Source organism: Salmo salar, chromosome 18 (genome assembly GCF_965601325.2).
Source record: "Salmo salar chromosome 18, fSalSal1, whole genome shotgun sequence".
Lineage (NCBI taxonomy): Eukaryota > Metazoa > Chordata > Actinopteri > Salmoniformes > Salmonidae > Salmo > Salmo salar.
Genome location: NC_138308.1, coordinates 84,819,914 through 84,841,554, shown reverse-complemented (window position 1 = coordinate 84,841,554; position 21,641 = coordinate 84,819,914). Strand labels below are relative to the sequence as shown.

General features: G+C 42.3%; 1 long non-coding RNA gene across 1 annotated transcript; it reads left to right on the top strand.

Annotated features, from left to right (window-relative positions):
- Positions 1–1,306: 1,306 nt before the first annotated feature.
- On the top strand, positions 1,307–6,739 carry LOC106578005 (uncharacterized). Its single transcript, XR_001322257.3, has 5 exons — positions 1,307–1,454; positions 3,420–3,498; positions 5,058–5,082; positions 5,301–5,417; positions 6,286–6,739. It is a non-coding gene; the product is annotated as an uncharacterized LOC106578005 (long non-coding RNA).
- The last annotated feature ends 14,902 nt before the right edge of the window (positions 6,740–21,641 follow it).

Below are 21,641 nucleotides of genomic sequence, written 5' to 3'. Positions count from 1 at the left end.
TGGCCTGCCTGATGATATCGCCAGGTGGTAAATTAGTTAGAACAATAAGAAAAACTCTGCCAATAACAGCTAGTTTTCACTTTTCACCTCCCCACTCAGACCACTCCCAGAGAGTCCTACCAAAATATTTGCTTGAGAAATTGCTCTTTGCTAAGAAGCCATTTTTGTATATTTTTGACCATTTTAATTGAAAGCAATCACAGTAAGGTATTTCATTTTTACCCAGAAATGATTTGATATTGAGATAAAAACAGCTGCATTGGAATTTATACTGAGATAGTTAGCTAGTTAGTTCAATTAGATATTAAATTACAAATGTTAATTTAGTCATCAAAGTGGTTTGTGGGTTTGTGTCTTTCCTCTGCATAACACTGTCTGACAATGTTTTTTTCCCCCAGAGTCTACTGAACTACGAAAGCTCAAAGACAACATCAACCCATTCAATAAACTCTTTGGAGAAAATAAATATTTACAAAAAATAGCAGATGACTAAAAACATAGCTGGTGATCTTGCTCGTTTCAGGGTCAATTCATAGGGGCAGCTGGTGGAGCTACTCTTCCTGGTTCCTTGAGGCCCCGACACCGGCCCTATGCAGACGTTTCTATATCAGTATGAAATAATTTCTCTGTAACAATTAAGTACCTTACTGTAATATATTTTCAGTAAAATTGTAAAAAATTACTTTAAAAAAAATGTTCACTCTTTTGCGGTGTTAGTTTCATCAGCTGTTGTACAATTTACAAAACACATTGAAGTCCCCCTTTATTAGACAAATAATGGTCATCCTGTGCAACAATGCACAGGTGATCACAAGTCCACAATGTACTATGGTTTGTTCCAATAGCACCACAGAGGAGAGAGAGAGAAAGAGACATTTGATTTGATTTGACTTTACACGGTGAAGTGATCAGCTGTAAACAAAATATTATCTGAAAAATTCCGGGATCCCTCACGAGTAATGTAATAGTATATATCATGTATATATTTTTGAAGACTAAATGTTGTATTGGGGGTTATTGCCTGGTCTTCAACTAGTTTCCACAGAACAGTACAATCTTTCTATAACATCTAAATATTCTGTCCTTTTAAAATGTTTATAGTCATCCTCTTATTACCTGTCCAAAGATCTCCAACTCTTCTCCAGATGTCAAAAACATTTATTTTTCTTACACACACACACACACACACACACACACACACACACACACACACACACACACACACACACACACACACACACACACACTTAAAACCAGACAGAGAAAACACTTAATTCACTGATATAGTTGCATCACTCTGTGGTGTTATGTTGTACTGCAGTGTTGGGGAGAAGGAAGGGAAGGAGAGTGAAAGTGAAAGATAAAGTACAATTGCACAGAAAACAAACACCAACTGAGTCGAAAACGTGGTAACAATTTCCAAATCCATTTTTCATCACTTTTAAACAACTAAGGTGAGAAAAGGTTTACATTAAAGTAAGAAATGTTTTAATCAAGGTTAGAAAATGTTTAAATGGTTATGGAATGTGTTAAATCTGGTGGAAGGACAGGGCCTCATCACGGTTTCTCCATGGAACCTTGCTTTAGACAGTTTTACATTTACACTTAGTTACATTTCCTAGAGCAGCATTTATTTTCAACTAGAGGCAATGAGCCCAATCAGTCCTCCATGATAACAAAAACAGTAAGCTAATAACCGTTGATGTAGTGTTATTATTGAGGTGAGTGAGTTCAAAAAGAACGACAGATGTAAACTATTGAATTTCATTACATGGCTTTCCAACCCTGTTCAGGCTAGGTAGCTCTCCAAGTTCAAGGTGGGAGAGCCCTGTTAGAATATGCATAAAATGCATCCTCCAATTCCAACCTGGTCTCAGAGCACTTTGTATTATTCTTTACGCAAATCCGAGACATTCCATTTAGTATGATATGTCACGTTTCGTAGGGTATGTATTAATTTGTTGATGTCAATCCCCCATTTCGTATGATATGTTACAAAGAAAAATGTGTATGATATGTTACGAATTTGCAAAATGTATGATTTGTTTTTATGAATTCTGGCTAGGTAGTTAAGTGGCTAACGTTAGGTAGTTGGCTAGGGTTACATTTAGGAGTTTGGTTAAAGGGGAAGGGTTAGCTAACATCCTAAAGTGTTGGTCCCACGTTTCATGAGCTGAAATAAAACATCCCAGAATTGTTCCATACACACAAAAAGGTTATTTATCTCAAACTTTCTGCAGAAATGTGTTTACATCCCTGTTAGTGAGCATTTCTCCTTTGCCAAGATAATCCATCCACCTGATAGGTGTGGCATTTCAAGAAACGGATTAAACAGCATGATGATTACACAGGTGCCCCTTGTGCTGGGGACAATAAAAGGCCACTCAAAAATGTGCCGTTTTGTCACACAACACAATGCCACAGATGTCTCAAGGAATTTCCACCAGAGCTGTTGCCAGAGAATTGAATGGCTCCCAAGTGTGTGGGCATATGCCCTCCCAGGCCCACCCATGGCTGCGCCCCTGCCCAGTCATCTAAAATCCATGAATTCATTTCAATTGACTGATTTCCTTATATGAACTGGATCTCAGTAAAATCATTGAAATTGTTGCATGTTGCATTTATATTTTTGTTCAGTGCAAAGTAGATAAAAAGTATTAAGTCGTTCAAAAGTTGCTAATTCCACAAAATGGGGGTCTGAATACTTTCCGAATGCACTGTACTACAGCATTTGGTAGTACTGTCCCTCTATGGTTTTATGGGGTAGTACAGTATTTTGGTGGTACTGTCCCTCTGTGGTATTATGGGGTACTACAGTATTTGGTGGTACTGTCCCTCGGTGGTGTTATGGGGTACTACAGTATTTGGTGGTACTGTCCCTCTGTGGTGTTATGGGGTACTACAGTATTTGGTGTTACTGTACCTCTGTGGTGTTATGGGTACTACAGTGTTTGGTGGTACTGTCCCTCTGTGGTACTGTCCCTCTGTGGTCTTATGGGGCACTACAGTATTTGGTGGTACTGTACCTCTGTGGTGTTATGGGTACTACAGTATTTGGTGGTACTGTCCCTCTGTGGTGTTATGGGTACTACAGTATTTGGTGGTACTGTCCCTCTGTGGTACTGTCCCTCTGTGGTCTTATGGGGCACTACAGTATGTGGTGGACTTACCCGTGTATCACAGTACTTGTGACTGTACCTCGTGTGATGGGTACTACAGTATTTGGTGGTACTGTACCTCTGTGGTGTTATGGGGTTACTACAGTGGCAGGTGTTTCCTGGTGTTTCCTGGTACCTGCATTGACAAAGTCTTAATAAGTGAACATTGATACACTCAGTCATCATTAAGTCATAAAATAACTCCTTATCAATGATGAACCTTGATTTGTGATTGGACACAACTGTTGTTTTTATTTTCAGAATCCAGAATCTCCAACACAGTCAAGTTGTTACTCCTCTGGATAACCCATTGTACCTCCACTGCACCTAACTAAACACTGTGAGTATGAAATGATTTCCACTGGTGTAGTTGTAGGAAATGTAAACTGTTCTGTTCTAATGTTGCATTAATATAGAACTATTCATGAAAATGTGTGTGTATGTAAGAGTGTATATGTCATACTGTGCCAGGCCACACCTGTTACTGTGCTACTTGGTGGACAGCTATGGCCTCTTTCATCAACATGTCTGTAGAAAATGTTTATATTTACAGCGAATTTGATGTGAGATGTATTATTATATATCATGTTGAGTTCAGCTCATGAATCAATTTATAGTCTTCAAGAATCAATGAGGTTGACATTTTAGTCATTTAGCAGATGCTCTTATCCAGAGTATCTTACAGCAGTGAGAGCATACATTTGCATACTTTTTTCATACTTGACATCAAATATGCACGATGATGCATACATACATACATACATATGATATAATATGTACTGCGTGACTACTTGACTGTGTGTTTACACCAACAAATCAGTCTGTAATTTACCTCTTCAAATTATTTAATATAGTAGTAAAATTGTCTGACATTTGATCCTGATACAGATAGAAAAAGTAAAAAATGACTACAAAACCCATCTCTATCTATCTGGCATTGGGAGTCATCACACCTTCTGAGCAATTATATTGTATTTTTTCTACTGTATTTGCAATATTTATTGTAATTACTTTGCGAACACTTAAAGACGTCCTCCAGCTATTTTGGAATGTTTACTGTTGAAAAGTGATACAGTAAAGTACACACACTAAAGAGTAAAAAAATATGTGTTTTGACACAAACTTCATTAGAGGAGTTGATCTGATGGGAATCTGTGATGTCATTGGCCTCCCCTGTGCATGAGGAACAATAGAGGAGCACTACACTCTTAGAAAAAAAGGTGCTATCTAGAACCAAAAAGGGTTCCTCGGCTCTCCCCATAGGAGAAGCCTTTGAATAAACCCTTTTGGTTCCAGGTAGAACCCTTTTGGTTCCAGGTAGAACCCTTTTGGTTCCAGGTAGAACCCTTTTGGTTCCAGGTAGAACCCTTTTGGTTCCAGGTAGAACCCTTTTGGGTTCCATATAAAAGCCTTTCCACAGAGGGTTCTACATGGAACCAAAAAGGGTGCTCCAGAACCCTTTTGGAACCCTTTTTTCTAAGAGCGTAGACAACAAAAGAGGAAAGACCCCCACTTGTGCCATGTCATGACTTACCCGGACCACCTATTGGGCCTTTTGTTAAGTAAATCTGGTGATAAATGAGGTGAAAAGGAGACTCGAGTGTCACTTAAAGGGGCCATCTGCAGTTGCTACATACATTTTTGGACATATAAATTAATGATATGTACCCATTGATTTTTGAAGAATATAACTTATAAATGCATAATGTGCTGATTGGTGCTTTAACAATATGTATAACATTGTGTTCAGACATTTATAAACTTGTTACAGGATTGTATATTACAATTGAAAAGCATATACAAAATGTATAATAATACCAAAAGTAAAGGTTTGAATTATCCCTTAAGTAATAATGTAACAAGTATTTCCATTTAATTAATCAGAATGTTCTCCCATAGTCTCATCATTTTGGCTTCTTTGAAGGTAAGACCAATCGAAGATACTGTGATTATATGAAAATTATGAACATTGATTAAATGTATTTAATGTGTTAATTGTACAAGTGAATTGTAGGTGTCTGTCATATTTCCTCAACTATCTACATATTCTAAAACACTTCAAATGAGACTGAGAGAATAGATTAATACTTTAACACAGTTTTTGTTTCTCTTTATGAATCACTGTCTACCTACATCCTCCAGTGGGATTGAAGTCTTCCTCTGCTCTGAAAACCCCAACTCCAAGCATGGAAACGAGAACTCAGTCAGACAGTCATGATAAGGATTCAAGTGATGACAGTATGGATTCACCACCTTTTAGTGAGTAAGATTGTATGGAATAAAAAATAAATAAAATAGCTTCAAGGACGCTTAAGCCCACAGCAATAGAATTTTATAGTATCACAATTCTGTGGACATCTCTTAAAAATATTATTGGACTATGCTTAAACTGAATTAAAAGAACACTAAAATAAAATAATGGGAAATGATTAAGTGTAATCCAGTATTATGTGCATGCAATACTAAAACCTTTACAATGGCAAGGCCAATGGCCAGGTTTAATTCATAATGAACACATTGTTCAACTCATCTTTACCTAAAATCCACATTAAAGTCGCAACGATTAGACACAGATGAAGTGTAGTCCTACGCTTACGCCAAGAATGAATTTCACTTTAAATCAAGAAATATAATAGTTTTGTTTTAGTTGAAATTATTAGAAATATTCCTTTATAATGCTTCAGCCTCATAAAAAAAAACAATAAAATATAGGTGTGATCCAGTTTTAAAGCTTGTTTTGCCGGAGCAGGGATGAACACATTTTCCAACACTATCTACTGTAATCTTTACAGTGGTGTAACATATGAAGTTAAGCAATGGTTAATTAGATTGGACAGATTAGTACAAGAAATCTGGCTATTACTGTGGTGGGATTTCTTTGTGGATACGTATCAGTGTAACACTGGGCTACCATTGCATGTCTGGTATATTTAATCAGGTTTGACAGATAAGTTACTCTTTTAGATTTTTTCTTGATCTGGGTGAGTGTGTTCTTTCTATGAATAACTGTCTGACTATGGCTGGGATTTAATACAAGGTTTTAGAGAAGCGCACTGCCCTTGACTTACGTCATTTGTGCTAAAGCCAACAGTGACAGTGAATGAATGTATGTCTTTTTGTTTTTCAGTGTCTTCATCTGATCCTCCGAATCAAAACCTCGGGTCACTCCATCAAAACATCAGCTCATACAACAGACTCCTTGATGAGACTAAAAATGATCTGAAAACATTGGCAGATGAATTTACAATGATAGCTGAAAAGATCAAATTGGAGAAAAATAAAAGAGGGTCTCCTTACAAGAGCAAGGAGGCTATTGCAGTATATACGGCTGGGGGAGTGTGCGCAGGAGTGGGATGCTTGCTTGCCCCCTTCACAGGGTTTTTCTCTGTTGCCGGTGCAGGGGTGGGCATCACGTTGTCTATTTTGGCTGCTGTTATTTTATACTTTAGAAGAATTATTAGTGACGTCACAAACCAAGAGACCTTGGCGGATTATGAGAAAAAGTTCTTGGCCAAGAGTGGACCAATTGTGGATCATCTGTATTGTATCGATGAAGATATTAAAGAATTTGTTAGAATGTCCTCCATGTCCCCAGCTGGAGATGAGCCACATCAGTTTAAGAGTGCATCTGAACTGAGTGCTAGAATTCTTAGTGAAGCAGTAGACTTGAAAAGGGAGTTATCTGTCTTCTCAGGTATTGTTAGTGTTATCTTTGGTGATGTCAGAGAGATCGGCAGTGGCCGTGATATTGGTTCAGAGTTTATGACAAGTATCAAGAAATCATCTGAATTGTGTCAGGAGACTATAAGCAAATGTGAAAAGATGAGAGAAGAACTTGAAAACATGTCTGATTCATGAGGAACAAAGTACAAATGAATAATTAGTTAAAATAAACCAATTAGTTGCAATAAATCATTATCATTACCTGGCATGATCTTGGGCATCATCCAGATCGCTGAAAACAATGATATTGAAAGAGAGATCCCTGGGAGAATAGAGATTCAGCTAGGCTCAGTCAGAAAACTATAGATGACTTTGGAACAACGACAAGAGAAAAATAATGTTAGAAATAGAAGAATATTCTGAAATTGGGTTTAGATTTTGTTTACTCAGCTTATCTCCCCTCCATCATACAGTGTATTATGTTACCCTAAGGATAGTGTAAATAATTCAGCATATTAATGTTTAAAAAAATCTATTTTGTAAAATGTACTGTGCGTGATGTTATATGAGTAACACATTGCAAGGTAACATTTAATTTTACATTGTTGTTAAATGTATTGAAGTGTATGAAAATGTACAGTTAGCTTGAACTAACTTTTGTAAAATACACATGACGCTTGAGTGACAAGTGAACTTCAAGTGAACTTTTAAATGAATTTATTTTGAGAAAATATATGTACAGTCAACTTGAACTAAAGAAAAATAAAATAAATACATATTTGTTTAACAAATACCTGCTTTCAATTTTACATTTCCATCACTCTTTGAAATATGTGTAACATTGTAGCCTTATTAGGGTAAGGTTTGGGATATTAGGGCATAGCTGTAGGATTTCTTTGCTGGAATGTACTATGGCTTGTTCCAATAGCACCACAGGACCTAGATCAAGACTAGCCTGACTGAAGTACGTTCCACATGACTACACATAAAGGCTGGTGTTAGCAAGACTGGTTGATTCGATTTAACACTCCACATGTAAATGTACACTATGTACATGTAGGTTTAGGAAAACATAATGTTCTCTGAAAATATCAGCGATCCCCCAACAGTCAGAGTAAATTGAGATTCTTGGAGATTCACATGATATCCTGCAAGGGGAATATTATATGGAATGTCGAGAGAAATGGACATGGGAAGAAATTCTGGACGGGGCTGGACCTTGGCACCAGGCTGGGGAATACCGTCACCCACGTGAGGAAATAGAGGCAGCCAAGGCGGAGAGGCGTCAGTACGAGGCCTTGTACGCGCTGAGGGAGAAGCACGAGAGGCACCCCCAAGAAATGTTTTGGGGGGGGTCACACGGGTAAATTGGCTGGGCCAAGGGTGAGCCCTAAGCCAGCTCCCCATGCTTATATGGAGGATCGTATGGAGTGGAGGGCGCCGAGTTTTGCAGAAGTGACCACGATCTCGCCCATACGCACGCACAGTCCAGTGCGAGTTATCCCAGCCCCTCGCAAATGCCGTGCTAGAGTGGGCATCCAGCCTGGTAGGAGGATGCCTGCGCAGCGCATCTGGTCACCGGTGCGCCTCCTAGGACCAGGCTACCCTACGCCCGCTCTACGCACGGCAACCATCCGGCCCCTTCACAGCCCAGTTCGCCCTGTACCAGCACTCCGCTCATACAGGGCTACTAGTTCCATCCAGCCAGGACAGGTTGTGCCGGAGGTGCGATCAAGACAGCCTGTGCACCTCCATGGCCCGGTGTTTCCAGTTCCTGCTTCTCGTGCTGACCCTGAGGTGCGAACCCCTAGTCTGGCACGTCCAGTACCAGCACCACGCATCAAGCTTCCAGGGAGTCCGCCCAGTCCTACTCAGCCTGTTCCCGCTCCTCGCACTAGCCCTGAGGTGCGTGTCCCCAAACTGGCACTTCCAGTACCAGCACCACGCATCAGGCTTCTAGTGCGTAAACCCAGTCCTACTCGGCTGGTTCCTGCTCCCCGCATTAGCCCTGAGGTGCGTGTCCCCAGGCTGGTACCTTCACTACCAGCCCCACGCATCAGGCTTTCAGTGCGTCAGCCCAGCCTCGAGCTTCCGACGACAGTGCTTCGTCCAGAGTGTCCGGCAACAGTGCCCCGTCCAGAGGGTCCGGAGACAGTGCCCCGTCCAGAGTATCCGACAACAGTGCCCCGTCCAGAGTATTCGGCAACAATCCCCCGTCCAGAGTATCTGACAACAGTACCCCGTCCTGAGTATCCGGTAAGAGTGTCAAGCCCGGAACCAAGGGAGACGGCCCACTGTGCAGAACCGAGTGAGACGGTCCACAGTTCGGAGAGGTGTGAATGGGTCTACAGTCCGGAACCGAGCAAGACGGCCTACAGTCCGGAACCTAACGAGAGGGCCTACGGTCCGGAACAGAGTGAGTCTGCCTACAGCTCGGAACCGGATGAGTCTGCCTACGGTCCGGAACCGAGCGAGTCTGCCTACAGTCCGGAGCCGAAGGAGTCTGCCTACAGCTCGGAACCGAAGGAGTCTGCTTACGGTCCGAAACAGAGTGAGTCTGCCTACAGTCTGGATCTTCTGGAGTCGGCCCACAGTCCGGAGACATTCTACAGCCCTGAACATTCTGCAGGGGTGGACTGGTCAGGGGGTGGCTGTAGACTAGAACCTGAGCCACCTCCAGTATAGGTGGGTTGGGGAGGGGGGGTGTAGCACAGCCACCCTCCCTTCCCTCCCTTTAGTTAGGGGTTATTTTTTTTTTTTTTAAGGTGCATACGGTGTCCGCACCTTTGGGGGGGGGGGGTAATGTCACGTCCTGACCAGTATTAGGGATTATTTGTATTGTAGTTTGGTCAGGACGTGGCAGAGGGTATTTGTTTTATGTGGTCCGGGGGTTATGTGTAGTGTAGAGGGGTGTTATATTTATGTGTTCCGGGGTTTGGGTGTATGTTTTGGTTTTCTAGGGTTTTCTGGTTTGTGTATTTCTTTGTTGTCTGTGTGGCTCTCGATCAGGAACAGCTGTACTTCGTTGTTCCTGATTGAGAGTCATATATTAGGAGCTTGTTTTCACCTGGGTTTTTGTGGGTAGTTGATTTTGCACTGCTGTGATATAGCCTGTAGAACAGTCGGTTTGTCCTTCGTTATTTTCTTGTTTTTCCGTCTTTTCATTATTTTATCAATTATGATGTTGAGCACGCAACCCGCTGCCCCTTGGTCTTCTCTACAGTACGACAACCGTGACAGTAACACCACACACCCACACACAAAATATGTGACTACCGCACAAATCACTTTCCATGCCCCTCATCACATTACAATATGTTTTTAAGTAAAACTAACACCAAGTTACACTGAACGCTGACAAAAATACTAATTTTTATAAATGTCTCATTAAATGCCCTTTTGAAGGACTTGTTGCAATTACAGCAAATTAAAGAATACAGGAGGGATGCTGAAAAACAAACAAAGAAACTCGTAATTTGGAATAGTACAGTTTCCACTCTGATATTTTATATGCATACAGTAGGTGCCTACTCCTTGAGATAGGCTGTGAAAAATATTCTTGTAAACAGTTACCATTTGAATAAAAGGTGGGTTGTAGATCTAGAAAGTTCATATTTACCTACTGAACAGGATCTACTGTACAAACTTAAGTGATAATGCCCGAGAAGCCAGGGTTCGGAGGATATATTGGCACGGGTGTTGTTAGATCCGAGACGAAGTTGAGGCCCGAGATGAAGTCCCCACCCCCCTCTAATTTCCTTAATTTTGAGGCTGGAGTCAAATAACTTCTGTGGCACACATCAGCGTCAAATACTTTCTATAGAACAAAGTTCACGTCAGGATAGGCAACCGAAATTAATAATTCATGTCTGTGTGTTAAAAGAAACAGAGGAGGGAGTAGGGCGGCATCTTGCCGGGGGCTTCGCCCAGGGACCCATACAAGGGGGCTTCGCCCAGGGACCCATACAAGGGGGGTTCGCCCAGGACGCTGAAGGGGGGGGTTTCCCAGGGCACCATACAAGCTAGAACCGCCACATACACTTGAAACAAATAGACAAACCGAAAACTGCAGAAAAAAATGCTTTCTGCTACTAAGATCAGTGAAATGTAGGCTATACTGACAACGGAGTGAAGAGCAGAAATCTCAACTAGCAAGCAAGTCACAGCAATGAAGAACTCGAAGGGGGGAGAATTCTGGCAGTGGGGAGATTTTCAGCCAGATTTTCTGCTGGTCGTTCGTTCTATAGGTTTGGTTGCCAGAGACGCAACCCAGTCATTCAGTATTTTTGTTCTGTATCTATGGACGCGACCCAGTCCTAAATGTTCCATTGCCATATTGACTGGCAACGTTTTTATCCCTTGCTTGCTACCCAACTACGGCTAACTTACAATCACGTCAAACAGTGCAGCCAGAATGACACCGAAGTAGCTGAATTTGCATTTGTTTAACTGTTTTCTAATGACGTTTAATTGGATACATCCATAACAATGAGCTAATGATGCGCAATTCCACCTGGCATAGAAAATGTGCTCTCTCGTCAGGACACTGTTGTTCAGAGGAGCTAGACAACAACACAGCTAAAACAATCAATTCAAACTGAAGCTGGAAAGACTTCAAACTAGCTGCACTGCGTTTCGTTTGACCTGTTTTTTATTGATAGTTATTTGTATATATCCATCAAAATTACGCTGATTCATGATTTCGACTGGCTGAGAAACACTGCCTACCTGCCTGTCTTATCCCGACTCCTGACATGTTCATTACTATAGGACAGCTGGAGATTGAATTTTAATATTGAAACAATGTTGCAAATGTCGGAGAGATAGACAGCAAGTTTATTGCAAATCCACAGGCCGGAGCCCTCCTCTGCGCCGATGTCCAGTCCAGGCACGGCGTCCAGTCCCGCTCCAAGGCCGGAGCCTTCCTCTGCGCCGGTGCCCAGTCCAGGCACGGCGACCAACTCAGCTCCATGGCCAGGCCTTCCTCGGCACCGGTGCCCAGTCCGGGTGCGGCGTTCAACCCAGCTCCATGGCCGGACCCGTGGTCTGGGCGGGGGCAAAGTCCCGCACCAGAGCCGCCACCGACGTTAGATGCCCACCCAGACCCTCCCCTATTGAGTCAGGTTTTGCGGCCGGAGTCCACACCTTTGGGGGAGGGGGGGGGGGGGTACTGTCACGCCCTGACCATAGAGAGCCTTTTATTCTCTATGTTGGTTAGGTCGGGGTGTGACTAGGGTGGGTTATCTAGGTTGTTGTATGTCTATGTTGGCCTGGTATGGTTCCCAATCAGAGGCAGCTGTTTATCGTTGTCTCTGATTGGGGATCATATTTAGGCAGACATTTCCCCACTGTGTTTTGTGGGATCTTAATTTGAGTTAGTGCATGTAGCACCTCTGTCGTTACGGTTAGTTGTTTGTTTCCTCTGTTGTTTTTTTGTAAAGTTTCACACAAATAAAGATGTGGAACTCAGAGCACGCTGCGCCTTGGTCCGTCTCTCTACACAACCGTAACACCCGGTTTTTAAACCTTATCTACAGATATGTATTGTTAATTATAGGTCTATATATTCTGCATTGTCAAGTGCCTGGAAATTAAATGATATTACTTACCGGTACCTTTATTTAACTAGACAAGTCAGTTAAGAACAAATTCTTATTTTCAATGATGGCCTAGGAACAGTGGGTTAACTGCCTTGTTCAGGGGCAGAACGACAGATTTGTACCTTGTCAGCTCGGAGATTCGATCTTGCAATCTTCCAGTTACTAGTCCAACGCTCTAACCACTAACCCCATACAACAATGTTTAAGACTAAACACAAAGATATTTTAAGACATCTGTATTGATAATTGAATGTGTCTGTTTAAGGTGTTGTACTTGTTGGTTCTTACCTCCTACATGATTTGTCACACAGTTTCATCATGATAACATGTGTAACCTAACTAGCACATTATTGATTTGGTTGACTTTCATTGAGGTGACATCATAAAGGTTTTCTGTGATTGTATTGACTAGGTCCTGAGCTCAGTAAGGGGAATTTCCAATGCTGTAGTTTAACTTAAAAGATGTCTATATTATGCTGATATTTTGTAACTTTTGTAATATATTTAGTCGTTTGGGGTGAATAAAAATTACAGTTAGTACAGAATGTGTACTAACGGGGGAGGGGGTGTATGCCTTATGATTAACGATCTCGTGGTGTAATCATAACAACATACAGGAACTCAAGTCCTTTTGTTCACCTGACCTAGAATTCCTTACAATCAAATCCCGACCGCATTATCTACCAAACTAATTATCTTCGATTATAATCACAGCCGTGTATATCAATAGCCAGACGGCATCCCTAGCCGCATCCTCAGAGCATGCGCAAACCAGCTGGCTGGTCTGTTTACGGACATATTCAATCAATCCCTATCCCAGTCTGCTTTTCCCACATGCTTCAAGAGGGAAACCATTGTTCCTGTCCCCAAGAAAGCTAAGGTAACTGAGCTAAACGACTATCACCCCGTAGCATTCACTTCTGTCATCATGAAGTGCTTTGAGAGACTAGTCATGGATCATATCACCTCCACCCTACCTGTTACCCTAGACCCACTTCAGTTTGCTTACCGCCCCAATAGGTCCACAGACGACACAATCACACTGCACACTGCCCTATCCCATCTGGACAAGAGGAATACTTATGTAAGAATGCTGTTCATTGACTACAGCTCAGCATTTAACACCATAGTACCCTCCAAACTCGTCATTAAGCTCGAGACCCTGGGTCTCGACCCCGCCCTTTGCAACTGGGTCCTGGACGTTCTGACGGGCCGCCCCCAGGTGGTGAGGGTAGGAAACAACATCTCCACCCCGCTGATCCTCAACACTGGGGCCCCACAAGGGTGCGTTCTCAGCCCTCTCCTGTACTCCCTGTTCACCTATGACTGCGTGGCCATGCACGCCTCCAACTCAATCATCAAGTTTGCAGACGACACTAAGGTGGTAGGCTTGATTACCAACAATTACGAGACGGCCTACAGGGATGAGGTCAGGGCCCTCGGAGTGTTGTGTCAGGAAAATAACCTCACACTCAACGTCAACAAAACAAAGGAGATGATCGTAGACTTCAGGAAACAGCAGAGGGAGCACCCCCCTATCCACATCGACAGGATAGTAGTGGAGAAGGTGGAAAGTTTTAACTTCCTTGGTTTACACATCGCGGACAAACTGAAATGGTCCACCCACACAGACAGCATGGTGAAGAAGAAATTTGGCTTGTCACCAAAAACACTCACAAACTTTTACAGATGCACAATCGAGAGCATCCTGTCGGGCTGTATCACCGCCTGGTACGGCAACTGCTCCACCCACAACCGTAAGGCTCTCCAGAGGGTTGTGCGGTCTGCACAACGCATCACCGGGGGCAAACTACCTGCCCTCCAGGACACCTACACCACCCGATGTCACAGGAAGGCCAAAAAGATCATCAAGGACAACAGCCACCCGAGCCACTGCCTGTTCACCCCACTATCATCCAGAAGGCGAGGTCAGTACAGGTGCATCAAAGCTGGGACCGAGAGACTGAAAAACAGCTTCTATCTCAAGTCCATCAGACTGTTAAACAGCCATCACTAACATTGAGTGGCTGCTGCCAACATACTGACTCAAATCTCTAGCCACTTTAATAATAATGAATAATTGGATGTAATAAATGTATCACTAGTCACTTTAAACAATGCCACAATGCTCCCTGGGCCACAATGCTCCCTGGGCTTTTTGGCCCAGGGAGCCATACAAGCTAGAACTGCCACTGATAACAGGTTATACAGAGAGAGGAGTTGGGTTTCTCTTGCTATGCCAGGAAGTACTATTGTTCTCTGTAGTAAAATGCAGCGTGTGGTGGGATTTGTGTCGGTCAGCAACGAGGGGAACCACGGCAACATAACAAGTATATGGATAAGTACAGCAGAAGACACCTGATTGGTTGATGTCGTTCTCAAACAAAAACATAGCCTACACACAATATACATTCATACACATGTTTGTACAAGCAATTCCCAATCTCCTCTCTGATGTAAACTCACTCCAATATCCTCTCTGATGTAAACTCACTCCAATGTCATTTTGAATATGACAAATTGGACTAATAAAGAAAAGAACATAGTCAAGATTTCTTCTTGTCTTTTATTACTACTCAGTAATGTTTTAGGTTGTTCATTTTATTACACAGACAAATTAGCCACACAAGTACATTTGATTGTGTTCTGTTATAAAAATGTTGTGAATAATTCATATTATTCTCCCATTTGTTTAGTGCTGTTGCTAAAAAAGTTACACAAGAACTAACACACTGTTGTCTAACTTGAGAGCACACTGAGGCGGTAAACTAACACTTCACTTAATAAAACTAAATGGTCAACAACAAAATAGGAAAATAGTGTATGACTGAAGGAAAAACGAGAGTGAAAAATGAAGTGTATTCTGTAATTGGGTCAAATAACAGTGTGTTCAGTCCATTGGTTAGGATCAGGGCAGTGTTAAGCTTCAATCGTATAAAACTGTTTTTAGCTTTGACTTTGAGTATATGACAAGTCTACAAAACTTCTAAATGTTCTAACTGGCAATCATACAGAGAAGGGTTCCTATAGTATGACTTGATGAGTGTGGACAGTCACCCTCTAGGTTTAGGGTGTAGTGTAAGGGTGTAGGGTTAGGGAGTTGGCAGTGTAGGGGCTGGTTCATTGTTGATTTATAAGAAGGTCCAATGGGACAGGGGATGGGTTCTATCCTATCTTCATCTCACCTCTTAAATTGTGCTTAGAACGTATGAGAGCTTTCAAATGCACACACACTTGCACGGCACATAAACACAGTCACAAACGTGCCCAAACACCCAGGAACACACAAAGAGTCACACAATAATGCCTTATTTCACACTCCCTTTTCTATATGGATACCTCAATACTCTAGTCCAGTACTGTCCACTCCACATACCTCCTGACTTCAGAGAGACATGCTATTGGTTCTCTCAGCTGATAGTCAAACAGACAGACGTGGTATTGGTTCGCTCAGCTGTCAGTCATGGTCAGTGCATCACTATAGAGCTATGCAATGCCTACATCTAGCTATCAAACAACATGTACAGTGTGCTTGTTCAACAAGGTATTAGCTATCTTATCTCTTTGATGAAGACTAAAGTATGTTAGTAGTGAGGTATATGCAGGCTGGAATAGGGGGAAGTTGCCCCATAGATGCTGATCTTGGGTCAGTTTAGCATTTTCTTCACTAATGGTTAAGGTTAGGATTGGTGGAGGGGAAGCGTATTGATAAAATAATTTTCTATCCTAATGATAATAATTAACAATCATTAAACTTTGACTAATCCCCAAGGTTTGTAAGACAATGGGTTAATAATTAGGCAAAGACTCAGCTTTTTGCAAAAGGTTCATTCAGCTTTATTCAGAGAACGTTCTGAGGTCCAAATAACAAAACATCATTATATACCAGGCTCCTCATTTACACACACTCCTCCACACAAACAGTAGATAACCTACGCACATATATACACACAAATATTAGATGTATGTTTCACTCCCCGGATTTCTCACAACCGTTAATCACTATCCAGCGCTGCCCATTCCTTCCCCCCGAGATTAGAGAAACCTTGGAGATATCTCCCTGTTTAAACACACACACATTTTGTCCCGGCCTCCCACTAGACCTTATGGGACTAACCATTCAGTACATTAATTATTCATTATCCATGCTACATAACTACTAATTTAATAATGGATTATTGATTCATTTACCTTTATTAGATAATTCTCTTATCACGTATCAATAAGCGTGGAGGGGAATTGTCCAATAAGCGTAAAGCCTATTGGACAAACTCAGTGACCCCTGCTGGTCGAGTCTGGGACTGCCAGCAGCATTGGAAGCACTTGTTACTGATTTACTAGTGTAGGAGTTAACAATGTCACTCTTCTTCATCCATCCTCATCATCGTCATCAGCTAATCTTTCCCAAAAGCTTAATAACAAACACACATGTGCACATGTGCACACACACACACACACACACACACACACACACACACACACACACACACACACACACACACACACACACACACACACACACACACACACACACACACACACACACACACCCCAACAAACCCATATTTGCATACAGGAGAAAAGGAAACATTCTGTCTATATTCACATTGGCTGAAATCAGATCAGTCAAGCAGATGATCCACACAGTCAAACAACCACACCCCTCTTACCCGCCCACCCCAATCCCCTCATGGGAACAAAAATGTGTCACTTGAACAGGGCTAATGGAAGACATGATCTACCCGGCAAAAGTGAGGAGGAAGTAGACTTTCATTGGCTGTTGCAATGGTTAAGGTTCACATTACCAATGAGAAGCCTCACCCTTTCACTGAGGCAAGTTACAAAAAGCAACAATACAAAAAATCATAACAAATTGATTAAAGGAGTTGACATTTTCATTATAAGTATTTCTGCTAAAGTATTTTCTTCTATTTCATAATACATAATTGTCAGTATAATTATTAATAGCATCAATATCATAGTCATATTTGTCATTATCATAATTATTACTATTGGTTAACACTACGGTGAGGTCACCACAGACCCCTCCCACTCCATAGGTTAAAGGGCTCTATTGGCTGACAGACTTTCCAATAGAGGGAGGGAGAGAGGACTGGCCTACGCCCCTAAAATGCCCTTCCCTTGCTACCCTTTTTTCTATATTCCCTTGTTCCTAAATTCTCCCTTTCTTCCATTCCCTATTTTCATTTATCCATTCCCTCTATCCTTCGCTGTCTAGGTGAAGATCTCTCTCTCTCTCTCTTTCTCTAAAGAGAAAGGTGAGAAACTTACTTGAAGTTGCTGTTACGGTCAATGATCAGATCCCTGCGGCTGTAAGAGAGGAAAGGAGGAAGGGGAGGTTACACTAGTGTAGCTTTGTGTGTGTTTGTGTGTGTGTTTGTGTGTGTGTGTATTCTTGTGCACAAGAACAGTAAATAAACAAACATTTGACCAACTGGGGACATTTTGTTGGTCCCCACACGGTCAAATGCTATTTCTAGGGGGTTTAGGGTTAAGGTTAGAATTAGTGTTAGGATTAGAAGCTAGGGTTAGTTTTAGGGTTAAGGTTAGGTTTTTGGGTTGAGGTTAGGGAAAGAGCACGGGTTAGGGGTTAGGGAAAATAGGATTTTGAATGGGACTGTGTATGTGTGTACCTGTTGTAGCTTTTCCAGAACAGCTCGATGTTAATGAGGTTTGGGGCTTTAGAGATGCGATCTCTGTGTGACCTCACCAGGTCTGCATTCGCTGACATCTCCTCCTATAAACCAAGACACAAATTACACAACAGTATTGTCCTTACTAAACTTTATTATCAGCAAACTTAACATGTGTAAATATTTGTATGAACATAATAAGATTAAAAAACTGAGACATAAACTGAACAGGTTCCATAGACATGTGACTAACAGAAATGGAATAATGTGTCCCTGAACATAGGGGGGGTCAAATCAAAAGTAACAGTCAGTATCTGGTGTGGCCACCAGCTGCATTAAGTACTGCAGTGCATCTCCTCATGGACTGCACCAGATTTGCCAGTTCTTGCTGTGAGATGTTACCCCACTCTTCCACCAAAGCACCTGCAAGTTCCCAGACATTTCAGGGGGGAATGGCCCTAGCCCTCACCCTCCAATCCAACAGGTCCCAGACGTGCTCAATGGGATTGAGATCCGGTCTCTTCGCTGGCCATGACAGAACACTGACATTACTATCTTGCAGGAAATCACGCACAGAACGAGCAGTATGGCTGGTGGCATTGTCATGCTGGAGGGTCATGTCAGGATGAGCCTGGACAGAAGGGTACCACATGAGGGAGGATGATGTCTTCCCTGTAACGCACAGCGTTGAGAATGCCTGAAATGACAACAAACTCAGTCCGTTGACGATAAATGCGAATCCGACCATCACCCCTGGTGAGACAAAACCGCGACTCGTCAGTGAAGAGCACATTTTGCCAGTCCTGTCTGGTACAGCAACGGTGGGTTTCTGCCCATAGGCGACGTTGTGCCAGTGCTGTCTGGTGAGGACCTGCCTTACAACAGGCCTACAAGCCCTCAGTCCAGCCTCTCTCCGCCTATTGCGGACAGTCTGAGCACTGATGGAGGGATTGTGCGTTCCTGGTGTAACTCGGGCAGTTGTTGTTGCCATCCTGTACCTGTCCCGCAGGTGTGATGTTCGGATGTACCGATCCTGTGCAGGTGTTGTTACAGGTGGTCTGCCACTGCGAGGACGATCAGCTGTCCGTCCTGTCTCCTTGTAGTGCTGTCTTAGGCATCTCACAGTACGGACATTGAAATGTATTGCCCTGGCCACATCTGCAGTCCTCATGCCTCCTTGCAGCATGCCTAAGGCACGTTCACGCAGATGAGCAGGGACCCTGGCCATCTTTCTTTTGGTGTTTTTCAGAGTCAGTAGAAAGGCCTCTTTAGTGTCCTAAGTTTTCATAAATGTGACATTAATTGCCTACTGTCTGTAAGCTGTTTGTGTCTTCATTACCGTTCCACAGGTGCATGTACATTAATTGTTTATGGTTCATTGAACAAGCATGGGAAACAGTGTTTAAACCCTTTTCAATGAAGATCTGTGAAGTTATTTGGATTTTTATGAATTATCTTTGAAAGACAGGGTCTTTTTTTGCTGAGTTTATGTCCATACTATGTCAAATATTGTGTGTTTTATAGGATAAAGATAGATAGTTCAATAGTAAAAAAACATCAGGTTACAGTCTATAATAACACACACAATCTTTTTTACCACACACATACACACAGACACACGCATACACACACACACACAAACCTGGCTGAAGAGATGACTCAGGATTTGCTCTGTGAGGGAGGAGGTCAGGGTAGTGATCTAGAGACAGACAGACAGACAGACAGACAGACAGACAGACAGACAGACAGACAGACAGACAGACAGACAGACAGACAGACAGACAGACAGACAGACAGACAGACAGACAGACAGACAGACAGACAGACAGACAGACAGACAGACAGACAGACAGACAGACAGACAGACAGACAGACAGACAGACAGACAGACAGACAGACAGACAGACAGACAGACAGACAGACAGACAGACAGACAGACAGACAGACAGAGAGATAAGAAAAAGTAATAACAGCTTAGTCAATATCATACAGCACAGTAACACCACCATGAATACAATTCCACTCGCTGTTTTCCTCCTCTAAACGCTACTTGATGAACTTGAATAAGATTTTGGACTGATATTGGATCTAATAGTCAAATTGATGGAAATGCTGCTAGTATTCATGAACATATGAACATTTATGAACCCACCACCTCCTGTTCCCCTTATCCTACAGTCGTGGAGAAACCAACTTTTAGTGTTCAGAGATAAAACACTTCAGTTCTGACTGGAGTGGAAGGTGGTATGGAGTCTTCAGAGGGGTAAGGATAATTAGGAGTCTGAAACTAGGGGATTTGGTGGTCAATATAATTACTGAGGATAATAGCAGACAATTTTGCCACTTCTTTTTGCCATGCGCTTCAATTTAAGCCTACTAGAAAGTGTGTACCCTCAGGCCTGGAGGGAAGCAAAAGTCATTCCTACCTATGGGAGATTGTGCAGTACTACATAGAGCCATGACTACATTAAACTCTATTCCACATCAAGTAACTGATGCAAGCAGTAGAATTTGATTTAAAAAACATATAGCGGGGACTGTGAAGAGACATAGGCACAGACACATGCACACACACAATAACATACACACACGTACACATGGATTTTGTGTGTGGTGAGCAGAGGCCTGAAGGCACACACTTAATGTGCTCTGAATGTATTGTGATGTTTTTAAAATGTTAAAAACTGCCTTTATTTTGCTGGACCCTGGGAGGTGTAGCTGCTGCCGTGGCAACAGCTAATGGGGATCCATAATAAACACAAATACAAAATAACATTCTGGGCTTCTGAGTAATTATAATATTTAACACTAATGTTGCCTGTAATCAACATTTTGTAGAGAGTGGCCTGGGGTGGTTTAGCTGTAATCATCAACATTTTGTAGAGAGTGGCCTGGGGTGGTTTAGTTATAATCATCAACATTTTGTAGAGAGTGGCCTGGGGTGGTTTAGTTATAATCATCAACATTTTGTAGAGAGTGGCCTGGGGTGGTTTAGCTATAATCATCAACATTTTGTAGAGAGTGGCCTGGGGTGGTTTAGCTGTAATCATCAACATTTTGTAGAGTGGCCTGGGGTGGTTTAGCTGTAATCATCAACATTTTGTAGAGAGTGGCCTGGGGTGGTTTAGCTATAATCATCAACATTTTGTAGAGTGTCCTGGGGTGGTTTAGCTATAATCATCAACATTTTGTAGAGAGTGGCCTGGGGTGGTTTAGCTATAATCATCAACATTTTGTAGAGTGGCCTGGGGTGGTTTAGCTGTAATCATCAACATTTTGTAGAGAGTGGCCTGGGGTGGTTTAGCTATAATCATCAACATTTTGTAGAGACTGGCCTGGGGTGGTTTAGCTATAATCATCAACATTTTGTAGAGTGGCCTGGGGTGGTTTAGCTATAATCATCAACATTTTGTAGAGAGTGGCCTGGGGTGGTTTAGCTATAATCATCAACATTTTGTAGAGAGTGGCCTGGGGTGGTTTAGCTATAATCATCAACATTTTGTAGAGAGTGGCCTGGGGTGGTTTAGCTGTAATCATCAACATTTTGTAGAGAGTGGCCTGGGGTG